Below are 19393 nucleotides of genomic sequence, written 5' to 3' on the forward strand. Positions count from 1 at the left end.
CCAAGAAAGACTGACGTAAAGCAAAACACCTACAGCTTGCTGGAAGTCTCTTCATGTGAAGAAATGGCTGGAGTTTGAACCTGACAGGAGGGGTCATTCCTGGTCTGGGTCAAGTGTCTGGGTCCTAGCTGGGATCCATGGACAATGTCTTCACAGCTGCACCCTTTTCAGGTTTCTTTTGGCAGTGTGCTTCTGAGTCTGCTGAGGAATGATGGGAAGAATGTTGAGCTGAGGGAAAAGCCTGTCTAGCCCAAGCTCCAGTTTATCTGATTCAAACCAGGGGTCTGTATCCACAAAAACAGGTAGGTCATATCTGTGGGGCCACCAGCCCTTCCCAGATATCCTGAGTCTATATAAACCTGGATCTCTCCACCTCTGGGTCTTTGGCCAAAAACCCTATCATAGCACCAAGCTTCAATGAGAGCCTACAAATAACTTTCCCAGTGAGCCACAGGCTCCCAGCTTCTGCTGAGTTTGCAATATTGGTAAGAACATTCAAGAAGCAGATAAAAGAGGAAATATGAGGGCCTGGTCAAGTGGTAAAGCACCTGGTTAGCACACAGGAAGCCTGGCTTCCATCTCCAGCCCACACACATAAAACACTTAGTTCCTCAATCACACTATCCACATTCCAAGTGTTCAGTGGGATATCTATATTATTTGTTACAGAAGTTCTCAACCTAAGAGATGATGTGAAATACTTGACAGAGAATCAACTTTTCTGCTGTGTATGTGTTTGGTTTATTGTTAATTGTGGGGTGGGGTGTACATGAGCACAAATATTCATAAATGCTAGAGGCATTGGGTCCCCGGTAGCTGGAGTTATAGGTAGTTGTAAGCTACCTGACATGGGTGCTGGGAACTAAACTTGGTTCCTCCCAAAGAGCAATAAGAGCTCTTAGCCTCTGAGACATCTCTCCAGCCCTTTGTTTGACTTAAAAATAAATAAATAAATAAATAAAGTCTTGCTATTTAGTCCAGGCTGGCCTGGTATTTGCTATTACAGACAAACCTGCTTTAAACTCACAATCCTTCTGTAGGTGTGCCCTAGCACTTGTGTGGGTGTAGGTTGTCTTGGTTAAAAAGAAAATGAAGTATATGAAATTTACATGTTACTATTTATTTCATTTATTTTATTAATATATAATTGTTCAAAATAATGAATTTCATACCTATGCTAAATACTTTGATCATATTCATTCTTCATTACCCTTTCTGATTTATCCCTGTTCACCCCTGCCATCCTTCCTCTTCCTGAAGACTCCTTCCTACTTTCATGTCACAATGTGTGCGTGTGTGTACATGCATGCATTTATATAACCTGTGTTCCACAAATGAGAGAAAACATGCAACATCTAAGTCTGGCTTATTTTATTAAAGACAATGATCTCTAGCTGCATACATTTTCCTAAAAATGATATGTCTTTATGGACAAATGAAGCTCCATTATGTGTACACGATACTTTTCTCCATTCATGGCCACCTAGGCTGAGTCTTCAGCTTGGCTATCATGAGAGTACTAAAATAAATATAGATGTGCAAGGTTTTTTTTTTTTTTTTTAATTTGTTTTTGTTGTTCCAGACAGGGTTTCTTTTTTTTTTTTTTTTTTTTTTTTTTTTTGGTTCTTTGAGACAGGATTTCTCTGTGTAGCTTTGGAGCCTATCCTGGCACTCGCTCTGGAGACCAGGCTGGCCTCTAACTCACAGAGATCCACCTATCTCTTCCTCCCAAGTGCTGGGATTAAAGGCGTGCACCACCAACACCCAGCTCAGACAGGGTTTCTTTGCATAGCTCTGGCTATCGTAGAGCAAGCTCCATGAACCAGACTGTCCTTAAACTCACAGAGATCTGCCTGCCTCTTCCTCCTGGGTACTGGGATTAAAGACATGCACCACCACTGCCCAGCTACATGTGCAGGCTATAATTTCTTTAGGTATATATGAAGTAAAGGATTTTCTAAGATATCCCTTAGCAAAAGTCCCAGCATTTAAGATAATCACATAAACAAATTATCCTAGGAATTTTAATATTTTTATGTCAAAACTAACTATGGGTTTAGGTCTAGTTCTTATTACACAAAACAGCCCACTAATACTTTTTTTTTTTTTTTTTTTTTTTTTTTTTTTGAGGTTTCTCTGTGTAGCCCTGACTGTCCTGAAACTCACTCTGTAGACCATGCTGGCCTCAAACTCACAGAAGTCAGCCTGCTTCTGCTTGGGTTTAAAGGCATGCATCACCACCTGGGGTCATTTTGCTTTGTCTTTAAATAAATGTCACTTTGTTGTAAAGAATTTGCAAATAAAAATATCACACAGCCAGATTAACATAGCCACTCAAACAAGCACTTGCTTAGACTCAGAGTCTGGATCTCTCAGTGAATAGTTTAGTTAGAATAGCCATTTCGAAGCCATGGATCTTCACTTTGGATTTTACACTTTTACTATCAATTAATTATATTTTTATGTACATTCACCCACATAAAAAGAAAAATCCATGATAGAATTAAAACTAGCAAAACAAGTAGCTTTCTTTCATGATTTGAATCCATTACCTGCATCCTGCCCTTCCTCACCACCTAATAATACCCTTTCTTGTTCTTCTGTCTACATGTTAAACTAACCCTGCACATGTACACATCATAAACTTGGAGCTACAGAGAGCATGCAGGTGTTATCCACAATTGGGTGACCCCAATATTATATAAATCTCTTCTGAAATCACATCTTGATTTAGAGTTTGAATAACATTAGGGTTCTTCAGAAAAGACAGGAACAATCGTGTGCATTTGGCCATGCATGTATGTTTACATATAAAGATTGACAATCAGGAATCTGTGTGAATGTGAATGCAAAGTTGGACTGCCTGGAAGGATGGAGACCCAGGGAGAGTTGGTGCCTCATCCTGGGCCCTAGGGCAATATAAACTTAATGGATATAGTAGTTTAAATAGGTGACATTCCCCATAGGCTCACATATTTAACACTTGGTACCCAGTTAGTGGTGCTGTTTGGAGAGGCTATAGAACCTTTAGGAAGCAGAGCCTTGTTAGAGGAAGTATATTGCTGGGAACAGACTTTGAGAGTTTTTAGTCCTGAAAGACCCCCGAAGAGGTACTTTTGTAGAGGGAGACCCACACCCAGGAATCAGCGAGGCCACGAACTGGATGTAAAAACAAGAGGCTTTATTGGAGACGCGGGTACCCGGGGCGACTTAGCTTTTCTGAGGCCAAGCGCGCCGAGCCAAGGGAAAGGGGTCCTTATATAGGGAAAAAGGCGCAAGCTAGGAGCAGGGATTCTATTGGATGGTTCAAATGAGGCACAGAGCCATTCCAGATCAGCATATTCTCAAGGTCTGGTGTCTGGTACAACAGACTCAATTCCCCCCCTCCGCTTCCTGATGGCTGACCTTGGGGGCGGAGACCTTGGGACGGAGTGTTTCTCATCGGGCGGGGCTCAGGGGCAGGGCTCCAGGCCGGCTCACTTGGTGTTCGTTCTCGTGCCGGCCCACCTGGTGCTTGTTGCTCGGCCCCAGCCCCGGGGCGCGGCGCCAGGCGCCAGGCAGGCGGGCGTGCCTGGGTCGCCCCTCCTGGGTGAACCTGCTTGGGAGGGAGCCAGCCGCCAGGCGTGTGGGTGCGCGCGCGTACGGGAGTGTCACCGAGAGAGAGAACGAGCCAAGGGGCGGGGTCTTTCAGTCCCACCCTACTTCCAATTGAAGATATTATCTCTCAGCTTGTACACCTGCTACAATGCCTCCCCTGCCACTACAGATACACCCTCTGGAATGGTGAGCTAAAATAGTTTTCCATAAGTTGCTTTTGCTCATGATGTTTTAGCACAGCAGCAAAAATTAACTAATACCATGTAATTGGATCACAAGAATACTACTCTATGGCCAAAGAGAGTTGCTGAGCATTGTGTGGAGCTAGTTATTCATTCTTTCTCTCCTCATTGTCAACTAAGTCTATGTAAAGATTGAAGAAAGAAAAGACACATTTTAGGTTGCCATTGCCAAAGAAGTTTTTATATGGGAGTGTTCTGGGAATTGTGACTTGTTGAAAATCAGAAACAGCCTTGACACTGAGGGTACATGCCTTTAATCTCAGTTCTTAGGAGGCAGAGGCAGACAGATCTCTGTGAGTTCGAGGCCAGCCTGGTCTACAGAGCTAGTTCCAGGATAGCCAGAGCTGTTACAGAGAAACCCTGTCTCAAAAAAAAACAAAACAAAACAAAACAAAAAAATTATGAAAATCAGAAACAATAATCTAAGTGTTGGTAGAACCGGGCTGAAAAATATGAGAGGTGATGCTGGTCTCCTAGGGGCTCACAGAGGAGCCTATATGAGTCTAACTAGTGAAGGGACCAGCTCACCCTTTCGGCAGCCATAACAGCCAAACACATGCTTGTGTGACCTTGCCTTAGTCACTAGGAGATCAGATGCCTGCCTCATGGTAAGGAACCAATCAGAAGTTAGCTGGTGGCGCTATGCTTTACAGCTCTGGGTGTGCTTTACAGACAAGTGCACAGCAATGACGTGCAGAGCATAGCAACCACCCTGGGAGGGCCTATGGGCCATAACAACCAGTTGACCAATCAACACAGGGCAAGCCCTCCAAGCCTGGAGCCACACCAATCCTGAGCCTGTGCGTACCCCTAGACACTCCCCTTATGCTGCCCTACAAGATCTCTATGCAGACGCTTCGAGCTGTCTTTTCTAGCCATCCGCCATGGTGGATGGATGGAAGGCCTAAGCTAACATGGGGTTAGCTCATTAAACAATAATAAAGCCTCATGCAGTTTGCATCAAGCTTTCTGGTGACTGGTGACCACGGTCCTGGGCTGAGATCCTGGAGGTCTGAGCTTCCGGGGTCTTACACTAGGTCTTTTGCTTATATGTTATGGTTGTGCAGCTCTGTGTGCTTGTGGAATGCCTCACAGTGGAGATAGGGGTTGTCTCTGACTTCTACCTGCTCTTAGGACCCTGCTCCTCCTATTGGGTTGCCTCATCCAGCCTTGATATGAGTGTTTGTGCCTAGTACTAATGTAACTTGTTATTCCATGTTCTGTTGATAGCCCTGGAGGCCTGCTATTTTCTGAAGGGAAATGGAGGAGGAGTGGATCTAGGGAAGAGGGGAGGTTGGGGAAAACTGGGAGAAGTAGAGGGAGGGAAAACTTTGATAAGGATATAACATATGAGAGATGAATAAATTGAAGAAAAAAACAATGTGAGAGATAAAGGTGGGGAGTTAATGCCAGGTCAGAGAGAATGTGATCTACTAATGAGCAAGAGGCTAATTAGCAGATTGTTTTACTGTGAAACTGAGCATGACTGAGAACATGAAAACTATACCTCTTCTAAGGGCTGCAGTAGTGGGATATTGTAACAAAAAATTCTTGGAGTGGGACTGATGAGCCTCCATCCATCCCTGAGGGTCTATAGAAAATTCATTGTCACTGAGGGAGGAAGAAACATTTTTTCCTGTGGTAGAGTCACTGATAAAGTGCCCATGTTCCTGTAATTGACTCATGTTGCTAGAAGTGTCATGGCCCAGCATGTGTCAGCCCTAAGCCACGGAAGCCATGCGGTTCGGTCTGAGTGGGGTAGCGTGAACTTGGAAACTCCTAGCAACCCAACAGCAATAAAGACCAAATGCAGGCATCTTGTCATCTTTAGAGAGCTCTCAGTTCCGTGTTGCAAAACTGGAGGCTCTTGTTTATTCAGCATCTTCTTGGCTGTCTCCTAACCATGCTTCCACAGGCACAAGGTTATTTCTCTCCTCCAGTCCACCCTTTTCTGCTAGATGGCTCCTAACTCTCTCTCTCTCTGTCCTCACTTGTTATTTACACACCTAGCCCTTGGCCCTGGTGCAGGCTTATTCAAATGCTTAGTCCTGTAGAGATGCAAACTAGGGGACATTCTCCACTGAGGCCATGTTATTCAATAGCGGATTAGCTCGAATCTGCATTACAATTGTAGGCCAGAACTGAATAGGAGGTTTGTACCTCCAGATATTTCTTAATGATATTTCCTGCCCCCCCCCACATAAAAGCAACAGTATGGAACTCATCAGGATGCATGCACACACACACACACACACACACACACACACACACACACACCTGAAATAGAACAGTGACTGCTTGTGAAAAAAAGGGAATCAGTGTGAATGGGAAGATGAGGGGGTAATGATGGGTGAATTAGACTAAAATACTTTATATACATGAAAGACCCCCGCCCTTAGCTTTCTCTTTTAAGTTTTCCCGCATGCAGCTGGCGAATACATCCTCCCCTGCACCCCCTGACCCTTGATCCCCACAGCTGCCGGCACTTCCCCGCCGCCGCGCAAGGCCGGCCCCGGCCCCCGCCGGACCGCTCCGTCCCAAGGTCAGCCATCTGGACCGGCAAAAGATAAAGGCCATTTCGCCTGACTATTACGGTGCCTTTTTCCCCTATAAAAGGACTCCCCTTCCGGGGCTCAGGGCTTGGCCTAACAAAAAAGCTAAGTCCCCGGGTGCCCGGCGCCATCAATAAATCCTCTTGTTCTTGCATCCAGAGTTCGTGGTTTCGCTGATTCCTGGGTGTGGGTCTTCTTCCACGAGAGAACCTCTCCGGGGGTCTTTCATACATGTCATAATGAAACCCGTTTTTTATAATTAATATCTGCTGAAAAAAACATTTTAAATTCCTATATTGGGTTGTAGTTGTAGCTCAGATGATATACTTGTCTAGCACGGATAAGGCCCTGAATTCCATACTCAGTACCACAAACACACACACACACAGACACACACACACACACACACACACACACACACACACACACACACACAAACACACACACTTCCAATTCCTACATAATAATGGAAGACTCATGTAGGGTAAAAAGGGCCAGTGAAAGAACACCCTGGCCCTGCAGCCTAGGAAACACACCCTGCCCCTAACCAACTCTAGGATCAAAATCCAACCAAACCCAAAGCATGAAAACCAACCAACCCCTGAGCAAGAAATCCAACCAATCTCTAAGCTTGCCCCAAGCTCAGGAATTGAGATCCTACTGTTAGACCCCCGAAAACTCAAGTATTCGGGGTCCCAGGCCACGTTCGCGGTTACCCCAATCACCAGGCGGATTCGAGAGCTTGCTGCAAACTGCACGAGGCTTTATTGTAATTTAACGAGCTAACCCCATGTTAGCTCGGGTCTTTCACCCACCCGCCATGGCGGACAGCTAGAAAAGACGGCTCCTAAGGTCTCCCCAAAGATCTTATAGGGCAGCATAAGGGGAGTGTTTAGGGGTACGCACAGGCTCATGATTGGTGTGCCTCCAGGCTTGGAGGGCTTGCCCTGTGTTGATTGGTCAACTGGTTGTTATGGCCCATAGGCCCTCCCAGGGTGGTTGCTATGCTCTGCACGTCATTGCTGTGCGCTTGTCTGTAAAGCACACCCAGAGCCATAAAGCATAGCGCCACCAGCTAACTTCTGATTGGTTCCTTGTCACGAGACAGGCATCTGACTTTCTAGTGACTAACTTCTGATTGTTTCCTTGTCACGAGGTAGGCACCTGACTTTCTGGTTTCTAGGACAAGGTCATAGAAGCACGTGTTTGGCCATTATGGCTGCCAAAAGGGAAGCTGGTCCCTTCACTACCAATCCCCACCCTGAAAATCTCCACCTTGGAAAGTTCCACCCCAAATAAAACCTACATAAGTCCTGTACCTGTTATGTTTGGGGCTGCCCCTTTTCCACCCTGGCAGAGGCAGCCACTCTCCTGGATTTCTCCCTCCCAATAAATCTCTTGGGTGAGGTTTGTTGTAACAGCTTTCTTTCCCTGAAGCAGCCAGAGCAGAGCAGAACTGTTACATTTCTGCAGTGAAACTCCCTTAGCAGAGCAGAGCTGTAACAACTTTCACTGGGGCAGAGCAGAGCTGTAACAACTTTTACTGGAGCAGAGCAGGAACAGAGCAGAACAGGAACACTGTGTCAGGGGAAACTTTCCCTTGCTGGAACAGAATTGTTACACTCTAAATAAGCTGAGCAGGGCTGTGACATTTCTCTGGAGCAGAGAGGTGCAGTAGGGGATGGTCTCCCTGCAATATGTACCAATCCTGCTCATCTTCTAGGGAGAGCCATTATAGCTGAGCTCTGTGCTATTCCTGTAAGACAAAATCCCAGAAGAACTATCCACTTCTGCTCTGCTTTGACCCAAGATGTTATTTCTTCTGCTTCACTCTGCTAAAGGGATAGCCCCTACCAAAATGTAGCAATCTCCTCCAACTCAAGGAAAAAGTTACTTTTTTTTCTGCTCAACTACCAAGGGACTGTTTCTTCTGGTTTTTCTGCTCAGCCCCAAATAACTGAATGTCTTAGCAAAGGTTCTTCTGGTCTGTCGGTAAAAGAAGATATTCACCCAAAACTCTTGTAACAAAAAGATTTATTTGGGAAGGAGGAGTCCAGGAGAGTAGCTGCCTCTGCCAGGGTGGGAAAGGACAGCCAGCAACTGAATAGGCCAAGGGGCTTATATAGTGCTTCTTGGGGGCAGAGTTTTTTGAGGGAGGAGGTTAGTTTTCCTGCTCAGGGATTGGTTAATTTAGTTGGTCAGGGCCAAACTGTGTTTCTTTCACTGGCCTTTTTTTTTTTTTTTTTGGCTCTAGCTTTGGGACCAGAGCATATTTCTTTCACTGGCTTTGGTTCCAGGGCAAACTGTGTTCCTTTAACTCTGGTTTCAGAGTCAGGGTGTGTTTCTTTCACTGGCTCTGGTTTTCAGGGCCAAGGTGGGTTTCCTTCTTTCTTTCCTCCTTTCTTTCCTCCTTTCTTTCTTTCTTCCTTCCTTCCTTTTTCCCCCAAGACAGGTTTTCTCTGTGTAGTTTTGGAGCCTATCCTGGCACTCACTCTGTAGACCAGGCTGGCTTTGAACTCACAGAGATCTGGCTGCCTCTGCCTCCCTAGTGCTGGGATTAAAGGTGTGAGCCACCAAAGCCCAGCTCAGGGTGGGTTTCTTTCAGTAGCTCAGGGCCAGAGTGGATTTCTTTCACTGGCCCTTTTTCCCTACAGAGAGGACATGAGAAAGAGACCAAAGTTGGTGATTATCCTATACTGGTACCATCAAATTGTTTGTTTTGTATTTTTCCAGACAGGGTTTCTCTGTGTAACAGACCTGGCCATCCTGGAACTTGCTCTATTGACCAAAGAGATCCACCTGCCTCTGTCTCCAGAGTGCTGCCATCAAAGGCATTCACCACCAGGCTTTATTCACTTTATTCACCACCATTCATTCACTAAAGGCTTTAGCTCAAATTAACAGGCTCTCTGATTAAGATGAATCTTTGGTCCACAGGGCAAGGCCATCAGGAAAGATAGAGATGTCAGCAACTTGTATGAGCTTGGGTTGTTTCATAAGCCTGGAGTGTAGCATGTTCATAAAGTATACAACCTCAGAGACAGACTCTAGAGCCTGTGAGAAGCCACCTTGAGCTCTGCCCTTTGATCACTGGTTGCCATTGTGGGTCACATTCTAGAACATTGTGGGAGTCACTTGAGAAAGAGCCAATGAGACAGATGAGGGTTGACTACAACAGAAAGGCAGTAGCAGCTCACACCCTGAAGTGGTCTGACCATTGAATCAGCCCAACAGCTGGGGTCTCTGCACCATTTCCCCACATGGAGTCTTGTTCAAGCTGTCCATATACTAATTTACAACAGATAAGTGTACAAATCCCTGTGGAGGTGAGTGTCTTCCCTCTCTTCATGCTGTTTCTCTCACACAATTTACATTCACATTCTTCAAAAGGAAGATGAACCCTGAGACATTGACGCACAATGCAATAGGCTAAAATAAGGCAACACTCATTTTCCTCCAAATGACATAATTCTCCTTGTGGCTGAATAAAAATTCCATTGTGTAAAGATGCCACATGTTCTTCATTCATCTTGATATGAGCCATGTGACTGACGGGAGATGAAATCCCAACATAGTTTTTATTTATATTTCCCTGACAGCTAGGAATGTGTTTCTGACTTTATTTTTATGTATTATTATATACATAATGTATGTATGTGTGTGTATGATGGAAAGGAGGGTTGTGCTCATGCCTCGGGGCACATGTGGGGGTCAGAGACAGTATTGTGGAATCTCTCCTCCTCTACTTGGGGTCAGACTTACATTTCCAGCTTTGGCAGTAAGTCCCTGCAGAGCCCCCTCACCAGCCACTTCTGTTGTCTTCTGTCCACTTCACGTGCTCCTTTATTAATTCTGATTTGTACACAAAACACTAAATTTGATGTTTTAAAAAGTTACTATTTTTACATTTATCTATTTGTTTGTGAGGGATAGCCTACATGCCATGGCACAGTGGGGAGATAAGACAATTTGTGGGAGTTAGTTCTCTCCTTCCACTCTGTGGGTTCTGGGAATTGAACTCAGGTCATCAGTAGCAAACACCTCTACCTACTGAGCCATCTTGATGGCTCCCCAAGTCTAATTTTTTGGGTTCCTTGTGTATTTACTACCAAGTATATAGTGATCAAAGGTTTTCTCAAGCATTGTGTACTGTGTCTTGGCTCTGCTGATTGCTTTTTTTGCTGTCCAGAGCTTTTCATTTTATTTAATTTTATTTATTAGTTTTTATTTCCCAGGCTGTTGGAGTTGGTTTAGAAAGTCCTTGCCTATGCCTTAGCTTGAAGTGTTTGTCCTAGCATTTCAGTTTGCAGTCTTCTTACATTAAAGCCTATGATCTGTTTTGAATTGGTCTTTGCAGAGAGTGAGAGATAGGAGTCTACCTTCATTTTCTACATATGGCTATCCAGTTTCCCTAGCACTGTTTGTTGAGAGATACTCTTTTCTCCAATATTTGAGCACCTTTGTCAAAGTCAGGTGGCTGTAGTTGCCTGTGTTTATTTCTGGGTCCTCTCTTTTATTACATTGATCTACATATCTAGTTTTGTGCCAGTATCATGCTGTTTTTATATTAAGGCTGAGCAAGACATCCCACCATAGGGAATGGACTCCAACAAGCTAGCTCATGTACCAGGTTTGTATCGTGGTCCTACTGCTAGGGGTCCCTCAGATAGTTCAAGCTTTACAACTGTCTCCCATATATGGAGGGCCTAGTTTAGTCTCCTGGAGTCTCCACAGCTGTCTAGTTCATGAATTTCCATGAACTTGGTTCAGCTGTCTCTGTAGATTTCTCCATCATGATCTTGACCTCCCTTGCTCATATGTTCCCTCCTCCCTCTCTTCAGCTGGATTGCCAGAGCTCAGCCTAGATCTTGGATATGGATCTCTGTGTCTAGATCCATCAGTTACTGGATGCAGGTTCTATGATGATAGTTGGGGTATTCACGGATCTGATTACAGGGGTATATATGCCGGTTCAGGCATCTTATCCACTATTGCTAGGAGTCTTGGCTGGGATCATCCTTGTAGATTCTTGGGAATTATTGTAGCACCAGCTTTCTCCCTAATCCCAGCATTGAAAGGTCATATCTTTGTAATTAAAAAATTGCACATGAGTGCCGAGCAGTGGTGGTGCACATCTTTAATCCCAGCACTCGGGCAGCTCATGTGTATAACCCCAGTTCTTGGGAGGCAGAGGCAGCGGGGTCACCTCCAGGCCAGCCAAGAGATCCTAGCTAGAGCTTGTCTAAAACAGCAACAAAGACAATCATGAGGAGAAAACAAATAAAAACAAGAAAGCCTTCTAGAAATAAAAGTTACATTAAACATGGAGGCAAAGAAAAAGAGGGACACTAAGGGACAGAAAGAGTCTGGAGTACCTTCTGTGTCCACAAACATCACAGGCATAGGTGGGGGTGATGGAGCGATCTGTCGACATTAGGTTTCTTGGCATTCGTACCATCCAGATAGGGCTAGGCCTGAACCAGTCAAGGGCCAGATGTCTGACAGATGCCTCCATCCTAGAGCTTCCTTTCTGGGCACACCAGGAGCCCCCCTGATGGTCACACTTAGCTTTTCAACCTGTGGGCCAGGAAGATTCCTCTAGAGACACCCGTTCCTTCCTCCCCACCCTGCATACCATGGGATGGCTAATGTCTGGGCAAAGGAGGCACTTTTGAGTGTGCTGGAGAACAGGAACCAAGCATCTGTGCTGGAAGGCCTGTCACAATGCCTCCATATCTCACCCAACAGGGAGATAGCTGTGCAAATCAAATGTTCTCCTGGACTTGCACTTTGAAATTCTCAGCATGCAGGCATTAACCGTATGACAGGTGATTTCAGACGTTGTGTCACTGGCTGACCACAGGCAAGGACCTCTGAGTCTTAATGGTTATTGATTATCACAGTGATGGGATCTGGGCCTCCCACAGAGGGTGAGCCACTGACTACTGTGCCCCTTAACTGCCAAAGGTTCATGACACCTGAACTTATGTCCAGGTATCGCTGCTGTCTCTTCACACTTATCTCACATGGCTGTCTCATACCAAGAAACTATGGCATGGTGCCCCCAGACTCCATGATTTGTGATTGCTCCTTGTTTTAAGTCCCCAGAATGGTTCAGTATCAACAGCCAATGGCACCTTTCTCAAGACAGTGCCTTGGTGTAGTTCTCTGGGGTGTGTGTGTGTGTGTGTGTGTGTGTGTGTGTGTGTGTGTGTGTCTGTCTGTCTGTCTGTCTGTGTGTGTGTGAGTGAGTGTGTGAGTATGTGTGTGTGTGTGTGCATGTGTGTGCATGTATGTGCGTGCGTGCGTGCATATGTGTGTGTGTGTGTGACAAAATGGATTTCTTAGTTTAGTGTCAGCTTGTCACAGGAATAGTTGTCACTGTAACACTGAATTCCCCCATTAGATTTTTAAAAAAATTTTATTTACTTTTATGTATATGAGGGATTTGCCTGTATATATGCGTATGTCTGAAGCCCAGGGAGAGCAGTCCAGCATATCAGATCTTCTGGAACTTGAACTACAAACAGCTGTGAGCTGCCAAGTAGGCCTGGGAACCAAATCTTCAAGAGCAGCAAGTGCTCTTAACCACTGAGCCATTTTTCCAGCCCTTAGCCCCACTGGATTTAAGACATAAAAGCTGCAGGCTTGCCCTATGGTTAAGCTGCCAGTCTCTTTTCACCAGGAATGATCGGCCTGCTGTTTGGATGTGGTCTCTGCTTCTTCTTCACACCCTACTCTGCTGCAACAAGGAGATGGAGCCCTTGCCTAGCTGTTTACCCCTTCACTGCCTCTGTACTGCCCTCTGGGCTGCTTTTCATTATTCTATCTGCTTAGCTGTGATTGCTTTCTTATTTTCTGTCTTTCTTTCTTCTTTCTGATTCTGGCTTACATTTTTAAACAGTATATTTCTATTTATTTTGGGCAATTTCATATATTTAAGCAATATATTTTGATCATATCTACCCTCAAATTCTCCCTTCCCACTCCTCCAATGCACCCCAACATGCCCCCCCATTCATGTTCCTCCATTGTTTTGAGAAAAATGCTCATGCAGCAACATCTGATTTCTTTGTGGTCCTCCTTCCCAAACCCTGTGCTTTCTTTCTAAGCCAGTTCACATCTGATTCTGCTCCACGTCTCTTCCATCATTTAAACCATCAAATGGCATTCAACAGAAGAGATCAGCAACAGGAAGAAGCAGCAGTATCTTTTTCTGCATGCCTGACGTTATCAGTCTACTCCAGCTAAGGGTCAAGGGTTTGAGACACTGATGTCTGCAGGGTTTGGTGGTGAACAGCTCTAATCCCAGAACTTGGGGGGCTGAGGTAGGAAGATCATGGGTTTGAGGCCAGCCTGAGCTGCCTAGCAAGACAGCTAGAAAACAAAAGGAAAACTTTAAAAAGAAAAAATGACCATGAAGCCATGTGTATGCTCACACCTGTAATCTCAGCATGTGGGGAGTTAGCACAGGAGGATTGTCATGACTAGATAATTTATCTGTTTATTTGAGGGTCACACAGCACACATGTGGAAACCAGGGGATATCTTGAAGTAGTTGCTTCTTCCACCATGTCAGGTCTGGGGATCAAAATCAAGTTTTCAGGCTTGGCAGCAAGTGCTGAGCCATCTCACTGACCCACACTGTGGAGATATCCATAACCAATCAGTTTGACAGTGTCTTCTATGTCCTCCAGCAAAAATGCAGTTCACTGTTGAGACAGAGTTGTGTTGGAAGCCCTTCATGGTATTTGTTTTGTTTTTAGATAGGTTCTCTAATGCAAGTGAACTCCTGGCATAGTCAAGGCTGACTTTGAACTTCTGATTCTCCTGCCTTCAGCTCCTGGGTTCTGTCATTAAAGGCATTCACCACTAAGCACAGTGGGTTTTGCTCATCCTACCTAGTGTGAGACTGGCAGGTGCAGACCTCAGTAATCTCATCGACTCATTAGCTAATCAGATTGTTTATTTGAGGAAATGTAAAAGTTGGAGAGGACTAGAATAAACCTCAGCTTTCTGCCCCCTCCCTTTCCCTCCATAATTCTCTGTGCTGCAGGCATTCCCAGCTCTACCAATTGCAAACCTTTCTGGCTTGATTCAGTTCTGACTGCTTCTCAACTTAGTTTTGCTTTGGTTCATGTCTAATGGGATATATCTGACAAACTGCCCAGCACACCTTAAACCAGGAGCAGTTCAGGATGTCTTAAGAGCACACAGTGAGGACCAGGAGTTTGAGTAATGGCAGGCCACCCAGAAGCTACCAAGGTTACTCCTGTTTCAGGAGAAGCACCAAGTCACAGATGTGGTCTCTCAGTCCCAAACACAAATTCCTAGGGAAAGATGCTGACACAACACGACCAAATGCTTTCCTACCTCTAGGAAGTCATGGCCCAAAGGTTTCATTCTATGAACATGACAGCCAAGAGCCACTCCTTGGGTCAAGGGTCAAATGATATAGGACACACCCAAGAAAGGAGAGAGATTCTAGTCTATTCTACCAAATAGACTCCTTTTTGGAGTCTGTTTGATAGGTTTTGGATGGGGTGTGGGGCTCAAGAGAATACTGATGGTTGGAGAGATTACTCAATGGTTAAGAACACTTGCTGTTCTTGCAGAGGACCAGGCTTTGGTTCCCAGCACCACATGACAGCTCACAACTTCCTGTAACTTCAGTTCCTTCTTCTGGCCTCTAGAATACCCGGCACACACATGGAGTACATACAACATTCACATCCACACACAATAAATAAATCTTTAGTCTAGTTGTGGTGATTCACACCTTTAATTTCAGCAACCACTCAGGAGGCAGAGGCAGGTAGATCTCTGTGCATTCCAAGCTAGGCTGGTCTACATAGTGTGTTGTAGGCATATCAGGAGCATACCCTGTCTAAAACATAAAAAGGACACTGAGACATATTACTGATAAATAGGGAGTTAATTAGAAGAGTTATTGATGACATAGACAGACCAACAGGCAACAGTATGGTGTGTGTGTGGGGGGGTGTCTCTGGAGAAAGAAATCAGAGTCCATGTGGCAGAAGAGGGGTCTTACACTCTTTGGGGTACAGGGGTAACAACAAGAGCTTCAGGTAGGCTCTCTGACTGCCAAGCAGGAAGCATGGAAGGGAGAGGGGAACAGGATGTGTGTGTGATGCCAATGCCCCCTTTGATGTTAGCTTCCTTCCCAGATGTGAAATCCTGACACTTGGATATCTGTTAGCTAAGGACTCAAAGTGTCCCATTATGGTACCTGCCTGCATCTCACACTCCTGAAATAATCTGCAGCCAGACATGCGTTGAGAGGCTTTGATGCCTCTGATTTTTCACCCAGAAAGAACTCGATGTTGCTGTTTCCTTAACTGTGTTCCCAGGTCTTTCCTGGCTCCTTATCCAACTTGCTGACCTCCTTCCCACAGCCAATTGCAAGTTTATTCTCAACAGATATTTCCTGGATTCACAAGAGAGCTTTTCAGACGAAAAGTGACTCTTTTTCTGTGTATTGGTGTTTTTTTTGTTTTTTTGTTTTTTTGTTTTTTAATGTCTATCTAGATAGAAGAATTAGAAAGCAGGGATACCGTGTATAACAGCATCTCTTTGGTGGGCTTACAGTTCATGAAGCCTTTCTAAGACCTTGCATTGTCTTGTTACAGGAACATGACATAGAAACACTCCATGGTATAGTTCATGTCACCGTCAGGGGATCACTGAAGGGAAATAGACCGGTTATCCTGACATACCATGACATTGGGCTTAACCGTATGTATTTGATTTTGCACGTCCCCTGGTTAAAGAAAATATTTTTATTTTAATATGTGTGAGTGTTTGCCGGTGTGTGCATATGTGCACTATGTGCATGCAGTGTCTGTGGAAGCCAGAGAGCATGTTGGATCCCCCAGAACTGGAGTTACAGGTGATTTTGAGCCATCTTACGGTTGCTGGAATTGAACCGAGGTCCTCAGATAGAGTAGTAAGTCCTACTAACCACGAAACCATCTCTTCAGCCCCAAACAGGTTCCCTTTTAGCATGTATAACCTTTGTGTTAGAGAACATAATAATAGCATTCTAGTGAGACAGACTCATCACTCCTGTGTCTTAACAACTTTTTAAAATTAATGGCAGGTTAACATTCCTGAGGTATGAGGAGGGTCAAGTATGTTGGGGTAACTGAAATTACATTTTACATTTGTGTCATGTCTTCAAAAGGGTAGATTATCTGATAAACTCAGTAAGAAATTAGAATTGAGCCGGGCAGTGGTGGCGGCAGCTGCATTTAATCCCAGCACTCAGGAGGATCTCTGTGAGTTTGAGGCCAGCCTGGTCTACAAAGAGAGTTCCAGGACAGCCAGAACTACACAGAAAAATCCTGTCTTGAAAAAACAAAATGATAATAATGATAATAATAGTAGTAGTAATAATAATAAAATAATAATAATAATAATAATAATAATAATACTTCAGGCTATGTTTATTAGGTATATGAAAAACTAAGTCTATTTCATGCTAATCTTTAGGTCAATCCCCAAGATATCTCATTACATATCTTCAAATATTTCAAAAGCTGAAATCCATACCAAATCTATTACTAAGCATTTCAGAACTGGCTACTCAACAAACACTAGAGAATCAGGCTCTAGGCATGGGCCCAGACTCTGTAAACCTGTGTCCTTCCCGCTGCTGTGGCTTCCAGAGGTGGCCTGTGTTGACATCCCAGAGTTGATCTGGGATGTGACGATGAGGAGTGACGAAGGCCCTATGCTCAGAGGGCAAAAATGAAGCAGCATCTCCTCCATGCATATAGCAGTTCTGACAAGAGACAAAGCCCTGTGTGGTGAGCTGCTGCTCAGATGTCCTCTAGCCAGGGTCGGGGAAGATCAGTGTGTCCTCGTCAGATAGAGGAACAAGGTATTTGGAAGACAGCATTGTGGGTAGAAGATAATTTTGTGCACTACCAGGAAACCCTGCAAACATCCACACGGTGGTTCCTACTCTGAACCCACTGTGTAGAGTTGAGGACCAGTTGCTCTCCAGTCACTGAGGTGCTCCTATGGAGTCTTCCTTCAGCAGCTTGAGTGACAGGCTTTGTGCAGACACCTCACTTAAGTGGACTGCTGCTGAGACGGGAATGAAGGAGCAGTGGTGCAGCATTGCTGGGCAGAGGAAAACCGGGGAGAGCTGGGGAACTTGTGATGCACGGGTGTTCTTATCTCATAGATAAATCCTGTTTCAACACGTTCTTCAACTTCGAGGACATGCAGGAGATCACTCAGCACTTTGCTGTCTGTCACGTGGACGCCCCAGGCCAGCAAGAAGGGGCACCCTCCTTCCCAACAGGGTAAGGCCACAGGGAAGATCTCTGGAAGGATGCAGGCCTAAGAACAAATGGGTGGATGGACGGTAGGGGCCCTGTTTCCCTCCCCTCGATGGTATCACACTTAGGTGCTGCTTGCCTGTCTTTCTGCCTCTGGTCTCAGAAGCCTGTGTGTAAGTGTGTGAGAGCCCGTGTGTGTTCTCACATACCCAGGAATGCCTCTTCATGGCCGGGACCTATGCACCTATAGTCACAAGGCAGAATGTGTCCAGAACACCACTTCTCACAGACTCTGATCTGTCCCCTGACTCCTTTGTTTTACATTTGTCACTTTTGTCTCTCTTCCTAAAGTGCCAAACACATAGGCTGAACCCAGGCTCCTTTGAACTTGCTCTGGGAGTGCCTTCCCATTTGAGTTCCCACCGAGATGGCTTTTGGACACCTGGGGAACCATTTATTCTGAAGCCATCTTGACAGGCAAGGGCACCATCTGGCTGGCCTTGGCATTCAACATCACCCTAAATTTGCTCTGTATGTCAGTGTCACAGACTTCCAAGTGGTCCCCTGGACAGGGTGACAGTGAGAGGTTCTGAGGGACAAGGGAGACCTTCCTGTCTTGTCCTGCATTTCCCGGGGACTTCTACAGAATAAACATCCCAAAGATAAGGGAGAGTCTGCACATGCATAGAACCCAGGCCCTTTAGACACTGTTTAAATGCTTATGTTTGTTAGTTCACTTGATCTGTGTCAAGCATACAAATAAGTAGCTGAGCTGGGATTTCAACCCAAGAAGTCTTGTGACAGAATCTTAGTTGACTCTCTCCAAGCTGTTGTGTCTCTGAAATACAGGTTGTCATTCTCCCAGGTGATATCCATCAAGATTTTTTTTTCCTAATTTGTGCACAGATGCTAATTGTGCTCCATTCCTTACAAAGTTCAGGAGAATCAGGCTGAGCTCCCTTTGGTTATGGAGCAGAGGCCACCAAACGTGGGGGATTACTTAACACACACACACACACACCACACATGCAAACATACAGACACTTACACACAAGAAGTCTCATTTTAAAATATCCTGTTCTTCATTGATTCTGTCATCTCTGTGACTCTGTACTTATTCTTCCTCCTTTGGGTCAGCTCCTGGGCTTTCCTGGTAATTTTAGGATCAGTTCATATCATAGATAAGCAGATCAAAAATAAACGTATTATCTTATGCCTAAGTCAGTTCTCAGTTCTCAATCTATGGTTCAAGACCCCTTTGGGGTCAGATGACTGTTTTCACAAAGGTTGAATATCTGATACCCTGTGTATCAGATATTTATATTATGATAGCAAGATTAAAGTAATGAATTAGCAACAGAAAGTTTTATGGTTGGGAGTTATCACAACATGTATTACAGGGTTGCAGCATTAGGAAGGCTAAGAACCACTGGCCTAAGTGAAATAAATGAGCATATATTCTGAGGAAGCCTAGTGTTATGATGGTGCATAGACCCAGGAGAGTGATGTATCCTGCTGCAGTCAACTGCCTAAATATTATTGGCAGACTGTGAGCTACTTCCTGAGTTGATTCTTGCTGCTGGACATTCCTGAGCCTGGAAGTGAATGTTAAGAGTTTGGAAATAGCACATAGTGCGCCATCCAACCAGTTTTCTTCTTCTAGCTTCCTCTGGTCTATGGAGTGTGGCCCCTT

The sequence above is a fragment of the Cricetulus griseus genome, chromosome 6, assembly GCF_003668045.3.
Source record: "Cricetulus griseus strain 17A/GY chromosome 6, alternate assembly CriGri-PICRH-1.0, whole genome shotgun sequence".
In the NCBI taxonomy this organism is placed as follows: domain Eukaryota; kingdom Metazoa; phylum Chordata; class Mammalia; order Rodentia; family Cricetidae; genus Cricetulus; species Cricetulus griseus.